Raw genomic sequence first — 23,161 nt, 5'->3', positions numbered from 1 at the left:
TGGGGAAAGTTAAAGGTGCAGAAGAACGATGTCTCCGAGAAGTAGTTCTGGATAGAGTTAACGTAGGCAATTTAAGATGTTCTTTTTCCCTCTGAATAATCCTAGTATAATCCTGGGTGTATTAGTTTAACCCACCCTAAACTGATGTCTGAGAGTGCCTGTCTTCTCAAACTGAATGATGACAAGGCTAAACGTGCATAGTGGTTACAGCTTCTGCAAACTTTGTGAATATGCCCGGAAATACTATACTTCCGTGATAAACTGACCTTTGGAATGATGTTTCAGCACTGTATTGTGACAGCCCTATCGCTGTCGTGACCTGGAACTGTGCATCTCTTTGCAAACCTTAGGTGCATGTTATCATGAGCTTGTCTTTCTTTCTGTCTTCAGAAAAAGCGCGCTGAGATTCCCTGCTACTGGGAGAAGCAGCCAGTAGGCTGTCAGAAAGCCAACTGTGCTTTTCATCACGCAAAGGGACGTTACATCGATGGCGTCTTCTTACCACCAAGCAAGAGTGAGTTTAGGTCCTTTTTCTTTAAGTATTGAAGAATTAATTTTGCATATTACTTAGTGGGTGCCAATAGTGTAGGAGACATCAGGTAACCGTTCATTTGTGAGTGCAGGAAAAGGTCTGCAGTCCTAGGTGGTCAGCTAAACCGAGTGTACTGCTGCTGTACTGCTGGTATTTGTTTTCTGCTTTCATGCTCAGCTTCTCTCTGCTTTGTGTGATATTTGCCTTGCAGTTTGCTTTCTGTTGTTTCGTCTTCTGCTGGGTGGCAGGGAGATGTGTTGTTGTTTGAAGGCAAGTCATTGTTCACGGTGTAAACAGTGGCGGGATGGGCAAAAGGAGATGCTGCATTCATTGCCTGTGCAGGTTATCTGCCTTAGCTACCATCTTCGTGCATTGTGGTCAAAGTTTTAAACTGCCATATTACTGATGATCCTCCTCTTCCTCTAGCTACACTGCCAAGTCCGCCTGAGTCCGCGGACGATGATTTGAAAGTGGCTCAGATGTCACTGCAGCAAAACAAACTTTCTGTCCAGTCCAATCCCTCTCCATAGCTAAGGCGGGTGATGAAAGTGGAAAACTCGGAAAATGTCCCAAGCCCTACACACCCTCCAGTTGTAATCAATGCTGCAGATGATGATGAAGATGATGATGGTGAGCATGGTTTGGTTCCTGGAAGGAATTTGTGCTGTAAATGATTGTGTAAGTCTTTGGTTCTTGGAAGGAATTTGTGCTGTAAATGAATGTATAAATCACAGATGACCTGAGGTCTGACTAGCGATAGGGCAGGCAGTCCGCTCAGGTCACTGGTGGCTTTGTCTGGCAGTCAGTGGACAGAACCTGAAATGTTGGAGGAAAGCTTAGAACCACTCTTGGCTTTAGCTGGTCTGTTGTGTAAAGCTCTATGTGAAACTAGGAAGGAAATTCCTTTTTTTTTGTCTGAAGAGTAATATGTCGTGTAGTAGTTAAAGCTGCAGAGAGAATCTAGAGTCCTAGATGTTTTGTCCTAGGGTAGTCTACTTACGAGTTCATCAGGTCAGTGTAGCTGTATTAAAAAAAAAAAAAAAAACAAAAAAAAACCAACTTTTTTATAGGAACCATGGACTGAAGTGTCATTGCATGAGCTACATAATCACGAACAATCTGGCCTATGCATAACTGAATAGATTTTTCCCCTTCAGACCAGCTTTCTGCGGAAGGAGAAGAAACTAAAACTCCCGTCCAGCAACCAGCTGAGGAAGGCCAAAATGGATTACGGATGATTTCCACTCGGAAAGCCAGTGCTACTACTGCTAAACAAGGTATTCCAGCACCTGTAGTAGGATAAATCGGCAGGATAACTTGACAATTAACTCAAAAGCAATGTGGCGTAAAAACACAACAGAATGTAGGGGTGCTGAATGGACTCGGTTATTTCCATGATCTCATTTCTCCCTGATACCATCATGTGCCCATTGGGTCAGAAAGTTGAACTGCTTTTCTTTCCTTTTGGAGAACAAAACAGGGTCACAGCATGGAGTTTAAATGGCTGCACGTGCAGCCTGGCAACCACTGTTGAAAGCCATATCTAACGATAGAGGGATCTAATATCACGTAAATGGATTAAAATTAAAACTACAGTTTTTACCCTGAAGGGTGAAAGGAGGGGCAAAATGCCATTGATTCTATGGTTGTTTCACTTGTGAGGAGTGTTGACAGGCTTTATTCTAAATACTTCTGAAAGTTCCTGAGCACTAAGAAGCCTGAGGATCTGTGGTCCTCAGTGAGTGCCTCTAAGCCTTAGTCTCATTAACTGTTTTCTGTTTTCAGAGGACGGTCTGAATTTTGGAATAAAAACACTTGAAGAAATCAAATTGCAGAAAATGAAGGAAAAAACTAAGAGGCACGGTGGTGAGTTAATATTCCCTGCTTCCTTACCCGGTTCACCTTCATCCTGTGTGATGATTTTTCTTTCAAAAAAAACCTCTTCCAGTAATACCGGGTAGCTGGCTATGCTTTGGTGAATCCAACTATTTTGCCAAAGAAGTGAAATTTGATTGGCTTCAGAATGGCAGGTGATGGTGGCTGGGAGCTGCTTGAGGGATAGACTTCCATGTTTAGCTGGGGGCATCGAGCAACCTGATTCTCAGCCAGCTGGTATTCTAGATGGGAATTCCAAGGGCAACCAGAGGCAAACTAGTCACCTCTCTTATTTGCATGCTCTGGTCACTGTATGTTTGACAGTAATGAATAATTAAAGTTTTTTGTTCTTCGTGATAGTTTTTTCTGTTTGGTAAACTTCCTTATGTTTTGCTTGCTCTGAGCAGAAGGTCCTTCAAGATCTTCTCTTCCTCCCGTCGATTCTATGATTTTTCCTGCTCCGGAAAAGGAAAATGTCCGGACAGTGGTGAGAACTGTGACACTGTCTACAGAGGAAGGTAATAATTCATGCTTTTGTTTTGATTTCATTACTCCTAAACTGGAAGGTTAAGCAAGAAGGAAGGCAATTCACCCCTGTTAGCCTCCTGGTGCTGCCGCCTTCTGTTCAAAACATGCTTTTATGCTGAAAGTCCCTGGTTGTACTGGAAAGCTTTGGTGCTCAGGTTAAGTGCAGTAGCAGGAGAAAGAAAAAAATGTGTCAGTATGCAAATAGGGGGATAACTGAAAAACAGGAGAGTAACGAGAAGAAAGAGCTCTAGAGGACAGTGCTATGTAAGAAGCAATTTCTGAAGCTTTAAAGAGGCTGACAGTGGCACGTGTGGACAGTAGTGCGATAGGAGTCTGTGTATAAATTATATTGTTTAGAGTTGTGCAAATTCCTTTGAAAGGGAAAGAAGTGAAGAAGTACTTCTACTCATAGACATTCACCTTAGAAAGGAATATTTCTCAGCATTTGTACCTAATAATATTCTGCTTGCTTATGCAGCTCTGTTCTGCACAAAGTATAGCTGTCAAGCAGACTCAGATTCATTCTCGACTACATTCAGCTGGAATTTGAGGCAAACACTGAGACTATGGATACTTTTTCTAAGTTAATTATAGTTGAAATATGAGTTTGTGTGGTTTAGCTGTCAAAACAGTACCTTGCTGGTTTTTTTTTGGACATGGGCTAACAGTATACTATTTCTATTGGCTACTGGTTTCTATGAAATAGAAAAATTTTACTTTTGTTTTAGGGGAGGAACCTGTGGTTCGACTAGATCTTGCTGAGAAACAAGGAAAACGGAAAGCCTCCGTGGGTAAGAACTTTTTATGAGCTGTTATTTAGGTGCCGCCTTCTCTATATGACTGCATTGAAGAGTATTTTTGACGTATGAGAGGAAAATGCATTGCAGTGGAGATCTGTGTTGACTGCAGAAATGGCAAAAAAACCATTTAGCAGCTGAAAGGCAATTTTATGAAAATATGCTTGAAAAATAGAAGCTTGTGGTTGACTGTTCTCAAATCTTCCTGCAAAGAAATGTTCTTAAAATATTCCTTGTTTTCTCTGTCTGAAGCTGATGTAAGCGCCCTTCCGGTGAAGCGCAGCCTTGCTGAAAGGCTGGGGAAGAAGGTGGAGGTTCCGGGAAATGCTGACAAAGCACCAAAGAGAGGTACAGCTACTAAACAGGCATCTGGATGTGATTCACGGGTTTTGTAGTTAGGCTTTCTGTTTGTCCTTTTCCTGCGATGTTTCTTTTTGCATGTTGGCTGAGGTCTTAATCACCGGGATTCAAAGTTACCTTTCCTGCCTTGTTTTTGAATGTGAACACAAAGTTGACGTTTATGCAGCCTCCCTAATTTGGTCTTTTTCTGTTTTGCAGTTCAAGTTCCCAAGTCTGTGAAGGAGAGGCTAGGATTACCTTCTCAACGGACTAGTACTGCGAAAGGTAACAACTGGCTATTAAATATACTTTCTCCTTCTTCCTTTCCGTGAACTTAGACCGTTTTCATACAGCCCTAAAAAGGAATTCAAATGAAAACAAAGAACTGATTCCTCTTGCTCGAGTGCTGAAGCTCTTCTGACAGCCACTATCAGAAATCTGGCTCTAGGTGTGTGTTTATTTTCCGCTTGTGCCTTGTCAAGGTTTTAAGCTGCTTCTGTGAACCATCATATACAATTAGAATAGAGCCACTGCCAGGAGCAGGAATTTGAAATGCAGTCTGAAAAAGTAATCAAGTAAACTAGCATTTCTGTGTAGCAACTCTCTCTGGATAGGGCTGGTCTTCAAAATACAACAAGTGGCTCAGAGGAGGAGGAGAATGTTAGGCTATTGTCCTAAGATGCGTTATTGGGAACACTCAGGCTTAGTTTTCCTTAGTACTGTGACAAATTTTGGAGACTTAAACTATTGTTGGACTCTCTTTAAATGTTGGCGCTTCTCATTTCTTGATGATGACAGGGAAGGCTGCTAAGCCAAAGGGAGAGGTCCATGTGAAAACACTGGAGGAAATCCGTCGTGAGAGAGCTCTTCAGAGACGAGAATGTCAAGCCAAAGCCCAGGCTGAATGGCATGGTAAAACCAAAGATCCCAGCGCAGGGGCAAAAATTGAGGGTGAGCCCAAGAAGCAGAGCGTGCTCACTCTTTCCGGGCCCAGCAAAGTGCAGTCGAAGGAGCCGGCAGGTAAAGCCAAGCCAGAAGGAGAAGTGCGTGTTAAAACCCTGGAAGAAATAAAGCGCGAGAAAGCTCTGCGGATGCAGCAGAGTGGAGAAAATGTGCCAGCTCCCCCAGCACAACCTGGACCTGCCCCAGCCGGGCAGAAATCGTTATGGAACACAAAGCTATCAGGTAATAAGATGCTTTAATACCTGCCCCGGTGAGGTGCTTCCCATATTGAGCAAGTTCCGTTTGCTCAGGATCTGCTTTGCTTTTTCCTTCAATGCAGAGGATAAAAGAGTTTAAGGCTGCAAAGTTCAAAGGCAAAGAAGGGCCAGAACATGCAACCATGTCTGTTTTCGTTAATTACGTGATGGTATTCTGTATTTCCCACTAGAAAATTAACACATTGAGGGGCTTTTTAGTCTAATTTTGGTATTCTGTTTTTTTCTGCCATCTGTTTATGGTATGAAGTCCTCCCTGCGTTGAGTTCAAGTTCACCTTCCTCTTTGGCATGTGTTGCTTAACTTGACACGTGTATGTGTTTGTAAAGCATGCTTCAGCGTCTTAATGTGGGGGGCCAGTTTCTGTCAAAAATGACAGAGGATCAAAGGCCTCGTTGTTAAGATTATATCAACTTTGTAAAATGAGATTGTGTGAGGGAGATAAGGAGGGCTTAAAGGCTGCATGCACTGCACATTGTAGCCTTTCTCTCTGTCTCATGGGACACGAGGAAATAAACACACAAAGAAAACAAGTACCGAGCTTTCTTTCGTTTCTTCTCCTGCCAGCCAGATGTTAGGTCAGGAATGGGAGACTAGAATATGACTCTACAAATTTGGATTTTGTAGAACAACTTAATAGATTTTGTGGGACATCACTGCAGGGGAGAGGAAGCTGGTACAACAGTTGCATACACTCTCTTGTCTTACTATACCTGCTGCTTTTCCTTTCCTAGAGGGAGCAAGACTTTAAATACAAAAGCTGTCAACATTTGTGAATCTTACTAGACTTCATACAACGTCTTAGAGTATTGCTTGCACTTGGGATCGCTCTGTGTCTGAGTTTCCCTCGTCCTGGATTATGATTTACTGTAGCTATTCAGTTCCTTTGTTCCTTTGTATGGATTGTTGGTAGACGGAGTTTACTATGTGGAAGATATTGCTGAGAATCCAGGCAATGGCAGTGTAATTCTGCTGGCCAAATACAGTTAACTGTGTAGACGGGCCGTGGAAATGAGGAAGAGAACGTGGATTTTTCATGAGGCAGAGCAAGACTGTATCAGTTCTCTCTTCCTTTTACTCTAGCCAACTTTAACATGTTTGCGAAGCCTTGGGATGGGAAAGTCGCTTCCCCCAAGAAGAAGGCACTGAAACGTAAGGCACCTGGCAGTTTTCCCTCTGCTGTAGCAGCTGTGAAGCCACGGACTGCCTCTGACGCTGACACAATGGGACCTCCAGCCAAAAAAGCAGCTATGGTAAGGACAGGGGCTAATGCAGAAATGGATCCCTTGTAAAATTTACACCCTCCTCTAGGAGAAAAGATGGAAAACTCAAAAGTTCTACAGGCTTTCTGTTTCCTTTTAAATCCAGTAGCTGCCTACAGAATTCTTGTAGTACCCTTCCATATTTATTAGATTAATGGCACTATTTACTTAGTCCTCTGTGATTCTGTGATTTCTCTGGTGTGGAGGATTTTGTCCATTAATGCTGTGTTCTTAAAAGACACAAGATCATTAGTAACCTCCAAGTGAATATTAACTTTCTTCAGGAGCACCTTGGTTTTGTATTTTGGCTAAGGCTCCGCAATGCCAGAGGAGAAGCAGCATGGAGGAAAAAGCTAGTAAGGAATCTTTTACCCATGAGTCCTAAATACTGTTTTGCTGCTTTCTAGGCTGTTCCAGCCACGCTGGAGCACGTCCCAGCCACCAGACTTGAAGAAAATCCCCAAAACAGGTGATGACCACAACTTGTTCTTTTTCTCAATCGGTGTATATCCCCAGTGAAACATAAGTTCTGTCACATGTGGGGAAAAAAGGAGGGTTCTGAGATAATTAAAGCCCAAATCCATCAGAGGAATAAGTCACGTGAAATGACTTTCTAGCAGCTAGCAGGAATGCTTAATTAGACTTACTTTCTTTAAATGCTGCAAGTCGGTACAGCTTTCCAGTGACTTCTTGCTCTGTCTGAATACCTAAATGAGGATGAGGTGAAGTTCTCCTACTTCCTCGTGAGGTGATAAATGATGAGTAGTGTCCTCTGCCTTTTGGTCCTCAAGAATGCCACCCGAACAAACATACAAGGTGACAAGAGTGCAGGGAGAGCAGAGGGAAGTGATGGCTGCAGATCAGCTTCCTGTAGTGGGGAGCAAACTCTGCTGAGTGTGCCGTGGGAAAAATGACTAACTTAGCAAACAGATATTTGCAGATGGAGACTTCTTAACATTTTTACAGGAAAATTAAGCAAGGTGGCAAAGTGCCTCTTGCTACAACAATTGAACCATCTTTGCTAGACTCCAGGTGCTCTGGCTTCACAGAGAAACCCCCAAACTGAAAAATGTACCTGCTAATATATTGGGCTCTAAATGTCGCCCTGGGTTAATTGAATAACAATCCCTGGGTAAGATTGAAGTGCAGGAGGGGTTGGCTACGGTTTTAAGAGCCGGTTTGCAGAAAAGGGATTTCCCGTTAAGAAATGGCATATACTGATTGTTCTCTTCCTTGCTCTGCCAAGACCTGAAGCACATCTTGGAAGCCAGGCAGAATCTGTGGAGCCAATGGAGTTCTCAAGCTCGACTTCAGCTTCTTCCCAGCTAGAAGAAGCAAGGACACGCCGGCTGAGTTCCACAGGCAACGCGCCCGTATCTGTAGACGAGGATTTAGAGACGCTACTTTGGGAACTCTCAGACGGCATACTGGAAGCCGAGCTCGACTTGGACCCAGGGAAGGATGAGGATGACCTCCTCCTTGAGCTTTCCAAGATGATTGATGATTGAACTGCATAGTCCTATGGTATATTAAAAAAACAAAAAAAAACAAAAAAAAAAACAACTCTTCTTCTTGTTGGATACCCCGAGGTGATCCTTTTTCTAACTGAGGCTTTGCAATGAGACTTAAAGCACAGTTGGAACTGGTAGAAATTGGCAGGATCTGCACTCAGTTGTCCTAAGTTTCCCTGCTGGTCAGAGTTAAGGTCTTGTGCATGGTTCCGTAACTATAGGTGGCTACCTTTGATATCAAGAGGACAAAGCACTTGTTTCTTTTGGCACAGAAAGATGTCCATCGGCACGCTGTGGTGGCTGTGAATTGACGTAGTGATGGAGCGATGCTCTGAAGGCTTAAACGGAAAGCTTCTTCCTTCCGCCCCCCCTTGGCACAGCTCGATGTTGGGCACATTGTGAAGCCTGGGTGTTCTGATTTCTCGGACAGTTGATACCCAAATCCCGGAGTTACTATGTCAACTCTTGACTTTTATTTGTGTATGCCATTGTTTTGACTGTAATCTTTTCAGATGATGAAGCTGTAGGGGCGGGAGGGAGCAGAATAATTTTTCTAGCGTTGTGGACCAAACATGCTGCCAGGAGTGGTGGTGGTGGGGTCAGCCCACCCGGCCTTACTTTCAATTATCAGGGATGATAAAATGGTGTGAAAAGCAGCAGCTCTGCGATACGGCTACGCTACCCCCACTCCCTTCTCTTGTGCTGTACCAAAGTTCCCCCAAGCTTTGGTTGGTGCTTTTTGCTGGTGACAGTAGGACTCCAGGGCGAGTAGTCGGGACTCTCCTGCAGTAACTGGGTCAATTAAGGGTTGGTTTAAGTGCCTCCTGGTTTTTAAAATTGCTCCCCTGAGCTGCTGGCTCTGCTGCCTGCTACAGCAAATGTTCGGGTGCCATCAGCGTCGCACTTGGGCGTGGGCACTGACTCTGCGGAGGAGAGCTGAGGCTCGCGTGTATTGTGTACCCTGCCGCCAGTGATCGTTTTCCCCTAGCAGATCTATTTTGAATTATTTCCCTAAATTTTAGAGGAACTTTAGGCTCTTTGTGCTATGATTTGTGAAGCTGTAGGGGCCCTCAGGCATTTGCTGCTGGCAGAGAAATACCGCTTGTCGAATTTGTTGTAAATACTTTCTGTTTGGACAACAACGCCTGTGTGTGTGTGTGTGTGTGTGTGTGTGTGTGTACGTGCGTGCTTTGATGACCCCCTGCGACGCCCCAGCTCCGCGAGGGAAGCTTTGAAGCGGCTCTGGGAAAACCTCTGCGGAAGAAACTGCTGCTGGCGACTTGCGGAAAACGGACTCCACAATCAGTGAGATTGTAAAGTAGGTATGTTTATTCAGCGCTGGGCAGCACGGGAGGTCGTGGGCATGAAGATTGATGACTCTTCCTCGTCACCGCTAGTTGACCTCTTGTCTTTGCACAGACTCAGTTGCTCCTTGGCTCTTGTCCACCTGCAGGACCAGTTTCTCCCAGTTTCTTAAGATAGGCTCGCTCTCTTATTAGGAGACTGACCTTGGTAAGGGGCCCAAGGCTTCTTGCTTTAGTTAATTGGCACAATGCACCATAGTTAGCAAAGACACTAAGTAGCATCCTAGTTTAATGCCGTCAGCGCTCTATCTCTACTTGATAAGATTCTCCTAACTCCCTCTCTCACTGGAGCCCACGCAGCCCTCCGTCCTGCCGAAGGACTTCACGGGGACTTCTGCCGGCTCCGGGTGCCCGCACACAGACAGAAATGTCTTTGAGAGAAAACAATCAGGAGGAGGAGAGCTCAGAGACTGCGGCCGGCTTCGGCCACCTTCCCCTCGCTTTCCCTCTCCGTGTTCAAACCGAGCACTGTTCTGCCGTCAACCTTCGCTGCCTCTGCCCGCGGCGCTGGGCTTTCGCGTGTGCCATTGCTCCTCTACATATTTTATCCTTCCTTTTGTAAGGAATGGTCCAGCAATTCGTGTCACTAAGGGATTTGAAGGGTTAACATCGAGGCCCGGGTCTAGGTGATAAGAGAACAAAGGGGTTTTTAGGGAAAAGTGCTGACTACTGCAGGGGATGTTGCTAGAGTTTCTGAAATCCGGCGCAGAGGCTCCCAAACGAGGAGGAAGGGGGATATGAAGGACAATTGAAGGACAAAAGCCTGGGAGGAAGACAACCAGCATTCAGCCCGAGCAAGCCCCGAGAGACCACCAGAGACTGATACGCAGGCGCCCCTGGGAGGGGTTTCGGATTCCGGAAACCAATTCTAATAACCCTGCCTCTTCTCGAAGTAGTAATGAATATGTATTAGCCTGGGAGCATCAAAACCAGACGCCTTACGTAACAGGTGTGCGTCCTGGGGGAGCAGAGACTCCCGGCGCACCCAGCGCTGCTTGCTTGCCTCTATTCGTTTAATAAATTGTAAACTTTGATTGTAATCCTATTTGGATTTATAACAGCCATTTATAACACTTTTTATATTTGTATTTTATTTAAGGCTGTCTTGCCCCCCTCCCCCCCCCAGCCTCGCTGCTCACCAATAAAGCTGGCGCAGGGACTCCTGCCTGCGACCATAGAGACGCGGTCCTCCCGGCCTGCTAGAGCGGCCCCCCACGCTCCTCCAGCATCCCAGCGTCCCTTGTGCGCTCCCGCCCGGCCTCAGGGGCTTCCGGAGGCGGCCCAGCAGGGGCGGCGGGAGCAGCGAGGCGGCGGCAGCCATGGCGTACCGCGGGCAGGACCAGAAGGTGCAGACGGTGATGGTGCAGCCCATCGTAGCCTTCCTGCGGCCGGGGAGCGACGGGGGAGCGGGTGGGGGGCGGCCCGGGCCTCAGGGGTCTCGGCCCGGACCTTGAGGCCTTGTCCCGGGGCCCTGGGGCCTCGTTGCAGGGTTTGAGGCCTTGTCTTGAGGCCTTGTCCCGGGCCTGGAGCTCTTGTCCCCGTGCTGAGCCCTTCACGCAGTGCCCCAGAACCTCATCTTCCGCTACCTGCAGAGCGTGAGTAGCGCGGGGAGAGGACGGGGAGGGGATGGGGATGGGGATTTGGAGGGGGTGGGGGGAGCGGGGAGGGTCCGGGGATCTCCCTCGCTGAGTTTTCGGCTCCCACCCGTTGCTCGGGGCAGGTTTGTGGGGAATGGAGAGCTGTGCGGCGTGCTGGTGGGTACAAGGAGCTGCTGCGCAGCCCGGCGTTTCCCCCTCGTGTTAACGGGAGTGGGATCGTGCAGCCGGGCGTGCAGGAGTGTTCCCTTGTGACTGGAAACGTGTCCTTCAGCAAACGTGTAGTATTCACCCAGTCATATAAGACTCTAAAATGTCAGACTGTTAATTGAAACTGCCCCTGAGAGTTGCTCCTTGGAGTTTTTGGGAGCTCTAGCGGCTATGGTTAGCGGGTATTTCTGAACACACGAGAGAGAACAAAACTGCTCGCGGTGTTTGTGTTCCAATTTACTCTCCTTCTTCGTTCTGCAGAGCTCGAGGATCCAGGTGTGGCTGAGCAAGTGAACGTGCGGATAGAAGGCTGCATCATCGTGAGTGTCAGCACGACCCCACGTTACATCGTTAGTTTGTTTTCCCTCATTCACAATCCTATTTTTTCTTGTCAAGAAAAACTAGCCCAAGGGAAAAAAGAAATCGTGCTTCTCTAACAATTAGTCTTCGTTGTCCAGCCTGGGTCAGCACAGCTGACGATGGTTCGTGTTGTTGCTGAACTAATTGCCACTGTTGCCGATTTCTAGGGCTTTGACGAGTACGTGAATTTGGCGCTGGACGACGCAGAGGAGATTCACTCCAAGGCAAAATCAAGGAAACAGCTGGGTGTGTCGTGTGTCTGTGCAACCCGAGTGACGCGCGGTCTGAAACCTGCCCGGGTGAGCCTTCTAGGTAGCAGCACTGAGACGTACCAACCGTGTGACGAGCCTTGCTGTTGAAGTTCAGTGAGCAATTCCTGGCTACATCTCTGTCCCTGATGATTTTTGAGCTGCTGATTTTGCTGGATGAAGGAGAATCTGTCCCTGCCTGAGACCAGTTCTGGTCTTTGAAACGTGTAATACCAGGCGGCCTGCACTCTGCATGATGGGCAAAACCCTGCTCAACCACACAAAACACTTTCTGAAAACACGAGATTATTCTCAGGTTCTGGGCTCTCTCTAATCCCCTCTTTCCCTTCTCTTTGCTGCAGGCTGGATCGTGTTAAAAGGGGACAACATCACTCTTCTACAGAGCGTTTCTAAGTAGAATTTGCCATCCTTAGAACAAAGGTGGCTGCCGTGCTGCGGAGTGACTGAGTGCCAGGGGAACGCGGCCCACTGGTAGATAGGAAGTTATTTGTAACTGGGGTTGCATGCTGAGGTCAAAAGTCTTTCCTTTGTGGGAGCGAGTTGTTTGTAGCTTGAAACAATACGTGATGTATTTCACAAATAGCCATTTTTCACATTAACTGTAAATGTAAACCACAAATCTGCCTGTTTTCAGTCTCTTCCTTCTGTGAATGGAGAAGGAGGAGAAATATAGAAGCGTGGGCTTTTCTTTTTGCTGTGGATCTGATAAGTTTCGATAACGCTATGTGCTTTCTTGACCATTACATCTGCGTTATGTGGCCAGGGTGGACTCGTTCAGGGCACGGAAGCCCCACACAGTCCTTGAGCTAGCAGGGTGCTAAGGAGGGTGTTGGAGATTTTGCATACAATTGCAGCCCTTTGTTGCTGCAGTGACAGGTTCCTCAGATTCTTTCTAAACAGGGTTTAGCTTGTTGAGAATCTTTTTGGGAGTGTTTATTGTGGATCAGTCAGTAAAAGTATCTTAGTGGGCCCGTGAGGGATTTGGGGCTGTGGTGCAGTAACCCAGTGTTTACAAGTGTTACTGCTATGCATGCTTGTCCAATAACGTCTCCAGATCAGAGAGTGAGAGCGGGCAACTGGTTTGGATTAAATCTGTCACTTCTTGCTGCTTTGGACAGAGCCTGTAGATTAAACCCTTGTGCTGTTCAATAAGCTGGGGTATCAGATGTGTCGGTTGGGTTTTTATCATTTGATTTATTTTTTTTATCCGTTTGGAGATCTGTCTTTTCTATTTAAGTTTCCCCAAGAGAGCTGAGTTGCTTGATGCATCGACCAAAGAGAAGTTCCCCGGCTGACTTGGGACAGCCAGTCCCCTCGTTTTTCTGATCACAAAAAAAAAAAAAAAAAAAAAAGAAAAAGAAAAAAATCGAAGAAGAAAAATTTTGACTGTAACTGTAACTCAGAAACTAAGATTACCTAAATGGAGAGAAATGAATTTTGATGCACAGGCTGTGCTAGAAATCTGTTAATCAGCATTCAGTTTTTCAAAACTTCAATTTGTGTATCATCATCATGAAAATTAATAAATTCAAGGTGGGAGATCCTTTCCTGAAAGGGAAGGACAGAAATACGAGTCTTGCTGTGGGGCCTACCCAGCGCAGTTCTGCCATTCCGAGAAGTAATACGTCAGGAGTGTCACAGCAGACGTTCCCAGGAAGAAACCTTTGAGGGGCAGCGTGACACACTTGATTGGCTAAAGCAGCTTCAGCTGGACAGCCTGCTGCCGAGATGGGTAATTCTAAGTTGTGTTCAAGTTGCTGAGTTCCTTTCAGCATGTAGTAAAGATGTAACGTGCCGATGTCGTTTGGGAACAGGAGGCATTACGTGTCACCAGCAGTGGGCACGTAGGGAACAAAACAGTATCTTACGAGGTCCTCCACATCTGCCTTTCATTTTGTCCTTGGTTTGCCAGCTGGAGCTTTCAGGAGGTGAGGAAGGAGGCTGTCCCAGTGAATAGTTCAGGTGTTGCAGGGTATTTGTGATGCAGTGCTTGTAAAATTTACCTGCCCGCATCTCCTGTTACAGGCAGCCCCCCGTGGGCCCTGTGAGATGGGGAGCTGCTGCCCGGGGTTAGGCCCAAGGTGCCCTGTCAGGCCCAGGGCCGCCCTTCCCCTTCCCCTCGCCCTGCCCTTCCCTCCCGCTCCTCAGCCCTTGCTCAGGCCTTTTGGGCCGTCTGGCCGTCCGTCTGTCCATCCATCCGGCCGTCTGGCCGTCCATCTGGCCCTGTGTCCCTCCATCCCACCGCCCTGCCCCGTCCCTGCCGTCTCCCTAGGGAAGCAAAGAGTCCCTGGGCTGCCTTCAGGGGGGAGGTTCTGCTCAGGAAATTAAAGCTTCCCCCTTAACGGGCGCCTTGCGAGTTATTTTGAGTTCCAACCTTCTGCCTTCCTTTCGTAGCAGTGCCTCTGAGGGGTGCGCTGTAAGGTAGCCGTCATCTGGCGCGCTGCTCCTGCGTTTCCCAAAGGAACTGCCTTCGGGATCTGACTAACTCTGGATGCACGCGGTTGTCACCTTAATTTCTCCGTTAGTTTGCTGAAAACAACCCGCTTGGGTGACCTTTGTGTTTGTTTCTTCAAACTTGGATCGAGGAGGTCTCTGTTTCCTTATGTTGATGTTCACGACGAAAGTGCAGAAGGGATGCTTACTGTTGCCCGGGTCAGTCCAGTTGCCAGGATGGGAATGTTTAGCCTACCGGCCCTCTGGTGCTGTTAGGCTGCACTCGGAGTGTGAGCTCTGGGCCTTATTTGGAAAAGACTGCGTTATTTGAGTGTACAAACCCGAGATATTCTGCGGATAGGTGATTCTCAAACCACGTCAGAACCACCGCTGTGACGTGTGCTGGAGTCGGACGCGCGTTTGACTGATCAGGCGGAGCAGGTGAATTGAATTTGTTGCTGGATGGCGAGGTGTTCTGGGGGAAGAGCTAGTCTAAGGAAAACTTCCTCTTACTGCCCCTTCCCATCTCAAATGGCCACTGCCTGGGGAAATTGCTTCTTTATGACATTAACTACAACGTTACAGTGAGGATGAGGAATCATCATTACTCCCATAGTTATTTGCTGCCAGGCCGCAGTGTTGATTTCAGAGATTTAAAAAAAAAAACAACAGGAAAAAGAAAGGAAGTATGTATTCTTTCACATACTCTCTTTTCCCTGAGAGTAAATGTTGTAGCTTCAGCAGTACCCTTCCTCTGGAAACGATTCCCAGTGCCTGCTCAGACACTGGGGAGTAAAATGACAGAACAATGGAGGAGAGCCACCCGATATAAAGAAAGGAAAAAAGGGGTTATGGATGAAGGGAAAGCAACTACATAAAAAATTGGTGCTATCTAAAAATTGGTTAACGGTTTGGGACCTGCAGGTGCTGCCTACACGTGTGTGTGTTGCAGTCGTGCCTGTTGCCACTGCGCAAAATGGAGAGAGCTTCTTTGTCGAATGCAGCATGTTAAAGAATGCGCCATTGCCTGGAAGAAATGCACGGCCTTCCCTCGTGTGGGACTTCTTCCCCATTGATCTGTGGTTTACCTGAAGGTTTACCATAACCTACATAAGTTTCAAAAGCAAGCAAGCAACCAACCAAAAAACAACACCAACATTAAAGAGTGGCAAGGCAGATGCTCATCTGGGGACTCTGACTCATCGGTGACATCACCAAGCAAAGCATTGTGAGCGCTTCGGGTCGGGGCTGCTGTGGCGAGCCTCGCAGCCGGGAGGGAGAGCGGGTACGGTTCGCCTCTGGCGGGTCTGTGTCAGCCCTCTGCCCTGGTGGCTTCGTTAGCAGTGAGAGTTTGACTGCTGTGTTCCCAGCTTTCGCTTCTGCACCGACCGTGTGGCAGAGCCCGCAAGCTGCTTCCTCAGCTGGAAGAGGAAGAGGAGTGACCTCAACTGTGCCGAGGTAAAGCAGAACCGTTGAAAAGATTTGTCAAAGATGCGGCTGGTACCAGCGCAGCCGCTGCAGCTGCAGCAGGTCCTGGAGCATTGGAGAAGATAGAGAGGGGTTTCTTCGTGAAAAGAATGCTGTGAAAGTGTTTTCACGCCAGAAATTAGGAGAAGCGCCTCTGTTGTTTGGATATCCCCTATTGACCTGGCACACGGGCATTACAGCATACCTGGCACACTCTTTGTATTGTTTGTAAAAGAAAAAAAAAAAAAAGTGTTTTAGGGCAGGCCAAAAACCTGCCTTGGCACTTCCACATCGCAGCAGTGCTTGCAGGCCGTGCATCCTGGATGCCAGGCAAGGATCTAAATCCGATGGTGCTGTTGGTAACGTGAAGTTCAGGAAGCACTTCTGGGTTTTTCTGCTCTTCCATGTGAATTTTTGCCCTGTGAAGGTGGTGTACTGAGCTCTTTTCTTACCAACAAATAGGTTTAAAAGCAGTTACAGCAAGGATGAGCTGTGTTAGCAGGAGGCTCTTCTGTGCTTTGACCATGGGAAGATGAATGGTTTACCTATGCACCGTTAAATATAATTTGACACCTAGCACACAACACTTGCAGCCTGTGGGGTGCTTTAACAAGCAGGTAAATCAGCGGAGACTGTTTTGCAGCAAGGCTGATGCTGGGTGATTAAAAAGCAGGGTCACAACAAGGAGAAAAAAAAAAAAAAAAAGCTTTGGAGATCTTTTTTAAAATGAGACTGCTTTTTATGGCATTTAGGGCTGTGAGGTATCCTTGGTTTTTGCTTTCTTCCCATTCCTTAGACCAGATCCATTCATATCCTGAACAGCGTTCTGGGTCTGTTCAGGAAAATGGAAGGCAACAAGCAAAATGATGAGCTCCTTGGGCATTCAAAAGAGCTCAGTCTGGGAAAGATTTCAAGTCCAACTTCCATGCTAAGGAGCACCAGTAATTTTTAGAAGTAGATGCAGAGGAATCTGCATGGCACTAAGTGTGTTTCTGAAGGTGCTAAAGGTCAGAAGTGACGATTCCTCTCAATACTAAAGAAGAGAAGGAAACCTTGCACTTAACTACTGTTTTTATTCCCTTTGTCAAGCAGTCAAAACCAACAACTAATACGGGAACCCAACTTTTCCCCTCTTTACTTTAGATTTGGGAAAATTCCCTGCCAAAATAATACTTCCTGGAAAATTCACTAGTGTTTGTGTGAGTAAAAGGTTCCAACCTTTTATTATTAATTTGTAAGAACTATTTCATCCGCTTTTGTCCAGAAGAGTCAGAAATAATTTGCACAGAAATGTGCAGCATTTTAATGAAAGGCTTCAGAATCACTCTAATTTGAACTTTATCTGGTCTGGTTGCAGGTTTTATGACATTTAGTGTCTTAAAAAAAAATCAAAATATCTGACTTCACATCAGAAAAAAAAAACCTGCTTGTGGCTAAATAAAATCTGTTGCAGCTCTGGTCATTGAAAAATCATTGGCTGTTAAATTGGACCTAAGTCATCTTTTCTAACCTTTCATGATCTTGCAGCAATGGATGATGATGGATATATGGATTAGGGAACAGCACGTGATGGCAAACCTGTGGTATTTGCTACAGCGCAGAAAGAAAACAAATTGCTTCCAAAAAATCAAACTAATTCAAAATTCTTGGTATCATGCAGCCATGCCACTGGCAAAGTGAGCATTGCCCTGCCTCTCAAAGCTTGCTGTATCCTTGATCTGCTGTCTTCCTGCTGTTAATTGATTGCAACTCTACGTGTCTGATCAGGGCTACGAGTTGTTCTCGATATGGATACCATACGACATATACTGTGCACGCTTGTGTGTATAGATATGTTTATCCTGTATGCATGTACATATTTGATCTGGATAGGCTGGAGCGATGGGCTGAGGTCAACTGTATGAAGATCAACAAGGCCAAGTGCCGGGTCCTGCACCTGGGGCGCAACAACCCCAAGCAGAGCTACAGGCTGGGAGATGAGTGGCTGGAAAGCTGCCTGGCCGAGAAGGACCTGGGAGTGTTGGTTGACAGTCGGCTGAATATGAGCCAGCAGTGTGCCCAGGTGGCCAAGAAGGCCAACAGCATCCTGGCCTGTATAAGAAGCAGTGTGGCCAGCAGGTCTAGGGAAGTGATTGTCCCCCTGTACTCGGCTCTGGTGAGGCCGCACCTTGAGTACTGTGTTCAGTTTTGGGCCCCTCGCTACAGGAAGGACATGGACGTGCTCGAGCGAGTCCAGAGAAGGGCGACCAAGCTGGTGAGGGGTCTGGAGAACAAGTCTTACGAGGAGCGGCTGAGGGAGCTGGGCTTGTTCAGCCTGGAGAAGAGGAGGCTCAGGGGCGACCTTATCGCTCTCTACAGTTACCTTAAAGGAGGCTGTAAAGAGGTGGGGGTTGGTCTGTTCTCCTACGTGCCTGGTGACAGGACGAGGGGGAATGGGCGAAAGTTGCGACAGGGGAGTTTTAGGTTGGATGTTAGGAAGTACTTCTTTACCGAAAGGGTTATTAAGCATTGGAACGGGCTGCCCAGGGAGGTGGTGGAGTCACCATCCCTGGAGGTCTTTAAAAGACGTTTAGATGTAGAGCTTAGCGATATGGTTTAGTGGAGTACTTAGTGTTAGGTCGGAGGTTGGACTCGATGATCTTGAGGTCTCTTCCAACCTAGAAATCCGTGATACTGTGTGATACATATGTATGCATATTTGTGTGCTGGCCCCCAGATCACTCATGGTATAAAGCATTGGCCTCGAAGGCATACTCATCAAAATATTTGGTAGATCCTCCATTTTTTTCTAGTTCCCTCAAAATGAGAGAGTTTTTACGCGCTCTCTGTGTCAAAAAGGCAAAACTTCTGATTTCCACTGTCGCTCTCGCTAACTTTCTATCACTCACTCCTCGTGTGTGTGTCTAAACACATATGTGTGTATGCGTATGCACATTTGTGTATTTCTGTGCACTGGTGTGTTTTTTGCTGTACAGGTAATAAAGACGGGGAAAGGTTTTAGTGTTTTCTTAATAGGTGAAGAAATCTTGAAGACCAGAGATTGGAACATACTGAATTTTGAATTAAAAAAAAAAAAAAAAAAGTCAAATTTTCTGGCTGTGGAAGATGGAGCCTCATTTTTGCAGCCACTTTGAATCACGAGTTCATCTCTAAATGCACTGGGTTTTTTTGTTTTTGTTTTGTTTTGTGGTGTTTTTTTTTTTGGTTTTTATTTTTTGAAGAGCTAACTAACCCTGGCTGTCTCCAGTCTGAGAGAGTGTTCAGATGGACTTGCTTCCTCCATTAGTTATAAGCTGTTTAAAAGCACATCCTATGTTTGAATTGTGGATGAGAGGCTCCCTTGGCAAAGTGAGGAGGCAAATTCTTCCTACCCCTTTATCATTAATTCACGGATTCAGTGTTGGTTCGGCCTCCAGGAGAAGTTAACTGGAAGTCTTTGAAGATCGATAACTTTGCTGAGGTTGTCCAGGTAGGTGAACTCGAAGACCCACAGTGACTGGAACGTGCTATTTAATGCGTCATACTGCGTTCTGTAGAAGTTACTCGTAGCCATAGTTGATCATTGCCTTGCATGTATGATCAGGTGGTTTTTGAAGAAGTGACTCCCTTTTCAGGCTTCCGGATGTGCTCCAAGGCATATTATTGAGGACGTGGAAGAGAACACTTGCTGACAAAGCTCCTGGCAGCTTTACAGAACTTTAGTTTAATATTGTGTTAGTTCCCGTAACAGCTGATTTCAAGGCATTGCTCTCCTCAAGAGACTAATTTGATGAACAGAAGAAAGCTGGAAAAATGCTTGTTACTCATTATTTTTCACTTGTTGGTACTTTGTTTAGGGTTACTTTTAAAAAGAAGATTTCACTGATCACAAGCCAGTGGAAGACTTTCAGCCCAAGCAAGGGTGAAGACAGCTCTCTCCAAGAGCAGAGGAAGTCCCTGTGGAGAGAACCCGAGCTTGTTATCAGAACTTGTCGGCATGTCTAAACAAGGAGACGATTGCTACTTCTATTTCTATTCTACCTGTACCAAGGTATGGCTGGGTTTCTTTTGCTTTGCTTTGCTTTGTTTTTTTGTTGTTGTTTTTTTTTTTTTTTTTTCTTTTTTTTCAGGAAGGGGTAGAGTAGGAGGAGGAGGCACACTGGTCTTTGGTTAACGTGATAACCAGATAGATTCTGAATTCAATCGTAGCAACCTGAGGCAGTAGCATGGACGTTTTTGAGGCTGTACTATATTTTCCTTGTTGGTTTCCTTTTGGTTACAGGGAGACAACTGTTCCTTCCGCCACTGTGAAGCTGCTCTGGGGAACGAGACAGTCTGCACGCTGTGGCAGGAGGGTCGTTGTTTCAGGAATGTCTGCCGATTCAGACACATGGAAATCGATGTGAGTGCCTAAAGATGTGTTCTCAAAATAAATCAACAAAAGCATTTTTCAGTGCTGTAGGTGTGCTGATTGTGCTTTTGCAGGACAGAGTCCTTTGCTTTGGAATTACACTGGTTTCTGTTAGCAGGGGAGGGGGTGGGAGGAAGGAGAGGGAAATAAAATCAATGCCTTAGGTATGTCTTAGCAAGATTTTCTTTTATTAGACGCCGACAGTATTTTCTCAACAGATGCAGAATAACCGCTAACTAGACTGCTAAAACCTGCTGGAGCAGGGGGGTAATAAACAGGCTGTACTAGCCTCCTGAGAGCAGGCTTGATAATGATCTATCAGGTCTCTTGTGTCCCGGAGTCCTTCAGATAATGCTGTTCTAGCTGCCTGGGCTAGGAAGCAGTGGGGAAAGTTAAAGGTGCAGAAGAACGATGTCTCCGAGAAGTAGTTCTGGATAGAGTTAACGTAGGCAATTTAAGATGTTCTTTTTCCCTCTGAATAATCCTAGTATAATCCTGGGTGTATTAGTTTAACCCACCCTAAACTGATGTCTGAGAGTGCCTGTCTTCTCAAACTGAATGATGACAAGGCTAAACGTGCATAGTGGTTACAGCTTCTGCAAACTTTGTGAATATGCCCGGAAATACTATACTTCCGTGATAAACTGACCTTTGGAATGATGTTTCAGCACTGTATTGTGACAGCCCTATCGCTGTCGTGACCTGGAACTGTGCATCTCTTTGCAAACCTTAGGTGCATGTTATCATGAGCTTGTCTTTCTTTCTGTCTTCAGAAAAAGCGCGCTGAGATTCCCTGCTACTGGGAGAAGCAGCCAGTAGGCTGTCAGAAAGCCAACTGTGCTTTTCATCACGCAAAGGGACGTTACATCGATGGCGTCTTCTTACCACCAAGCAAGAGTGAGTTTAGGTCCTTTTTCTTTAAGTATTGAAGAATTAATTTTGCATATTACTTAGTGGGTGCCAATAGTGTAGGAGACATCAGGTAACCGTTCATTTGTGAGTGCAGGAAAAGGTCTGCAGTCCTAGGTGGTCAGCTAAACCGAGTGTACTGCTGCTGTACTGCTGGTATTTGTTTTCTGCTTTCATGCTCAGCTTCTCTCTGCTTTGTGTGATATTTGCCTTGCAGTTTGCTTTCTGTTGTTTCGTCTTCTGCTGGGTGGCAGGGAGATGTGTTGTTGTTTGAAGGCAAGTCATTGTTCACGGTGTAAACAGTGGCGGGATGGGCAAAAGGAGATGCTGCATTCATTGCCTGTGCAGGTTATCTGCCTTAGCTACCATCTTCGTGCATTGTGGTCAAAGTTTTAAACTGCCATATTACTGATGATCCTCCTCTTCCTCTAGCTACACTGCCAAGTCCGCCTGAGTCCGCGGACGATGATTTGAAAGTGGCTCAGATGTCACTGCAGCAAAACAAACTTTCTGTCCAGTCCAATCCCTCTCCATAGCTAAGGCGGGTGATGAAAGTGGAAAACTCGGAAAATGTCCCAAGCCCTACACACCCTCCAGTTGTAATCAATGCTGCAGATGATGATGAAGATGATGATGGTGAGCATGGTTTGGTTCCTGGAAGGAATTTGTGCTGTAAATGATTGTGTAAGTCTTTGGTTCTTGGAAGGAATTTGTGCTGTAAATGAATGTATAAATCACAGATGACCTGAGGTCTGACTAGCGATAGGGCAGGCAGTCCGCTCAGGTCACTGGTGGCTTTGTCTGGCAGTCAGTGGACAGAACCTGAAATGTTGGAGGAAAGCTTAGAACCACTCTTGGCTTTAGCTGGTCTGTTGTGTAAAGCTCTATGTGAAACTAGGAAGGAAATTCCTTTTTTTTTGTCTGAAGAGTAATATGTCGTGTAGTAGTTAAAGCTGCAGAGAGAATCTAGAGTCCTAGATGTTTTGTCCTAGGGTAGTCTACTTACGAGTTCATCAGGTCAGTGTAGCTGTATTAAAAAAAAAAAAAAAACAAAAAAAAACCAACTTTTTTATAGGAACCATGGACTGAAGTGTCATTGCATGAGCTACATAATCACGAACAATCTGGCCTATGCATAACTGAATAGATTTTTCCCCTTCAGACCAGCTTTCTGCGGAAGGAGAAGAAACTAAAACTCCCGTCCAGCAACCAGCTGAGGAAGGCCAAAATGGATTACAGATGATTTCCACTCGGAAAGCCAGTGCTACTACTGCTAAACAAGGTATTCCAGCACCTGTAGTAGGATAAATCGGCAGGATAACTTGACAATTAACTCAAAAGCAATGTGGCGTAAAAACACAACAGAATGTAGGGGTGCTGAATGGACTCGGTTATTTCCATGATCTCATTTCTCCCTGATACCATCATGTGCCCATTGGGTCAGAAAGTTGAACTGCTTTTCTTTCCTTTTGGAGAACAAAACAGGGTCACAGCATGGAGTTTAAATGGCTGCACGTGCAGCCTGGCAACCACTGTTGAATGCCATATCTAACGATAGAGGGATCTAATATCACGTAAATGGATTAAAATTAAAACTACAGTTTTTACCCTGAAGGGTGAAAGGAGGGGCAAAATGCCATTGATTCTATGGTTGTTTCACTTGTGAGGAGTGTTGACAGGCTTTATTCTAAATACTTCTGAAAGTTCCTGAGCACTAAGAAGCCTGAGGATCTGTGGTCCTCAGTGAGTGCCTCTAAGCCTTAGTCTCATTAACTGTTTTCTGTTTTCAGAGGACGGTCTGAATTTTGGAATAAAAACACTTGAAGAAATCAAATTGCAGAAAATGAAGGAAAAAACTAAGAGGCACGGTGGTGAGTTAATATTCCCTGCTTCCTTACCCGGTTCACCTTCATCCTGTGTGATGATTTTTCTTTCAAAAAAAACCTCTTCCAGTAATACCGGGTAGCTGGCTATGCTTTGGTGAATCCAACTATTTTGCCAAAGAAGTGAAATTTGATTGGCTTCAGAATGGCAGGTGATGGTGGCTGGGAGCTGCTTGAGGGATAGACTTCCATGTTTAGCTGGGGGCATCGAGCAACCTGA

At 45.9% G+C, this 23,161-nt stretch overlaps 1 long non-coding RNA gene across 1 annotated transcript; it reads left to right on the top strand.

The window, feature by feature from the left end:
• Positions 1-381: 381 nt before the first annotated feature.
• Positions 382-22,897, top strand: LOC308186837. The gene is made up of 3 exons (XR_013944326.1): positions 382-1,809; positions 2,318-8,074; positions 22,086-22,897. It is a non-coding gene; the product is annotated as an uncharacterized lncRNA (long non-coding RNA).
• The last annotated feature ends 264 nt before the right edge of the window (positions 22,898-23,161 follow it).

The sequence above is a fragment of the Anser brachyrhynchus genome (genome assembly GCF_964034855.1).
Source record: "Anser brachyrhynchus genome assembly, contig: SCAFFOLD_221, whole genome shotgun sequence".
In the NCBI taxonomy this organism is placed as follows: domain Eukaryota; kingdom Metazoa; phylum Chordata; class Aves; order Anseriformes; family Anatidae; genus Anser; species Anser brachyrhynchus.
The sequence above is the reverse complement of the archived record's forward strand: the minus strand, read 5'-3'. Positions and strand labels throughout refer to the sequence as shown.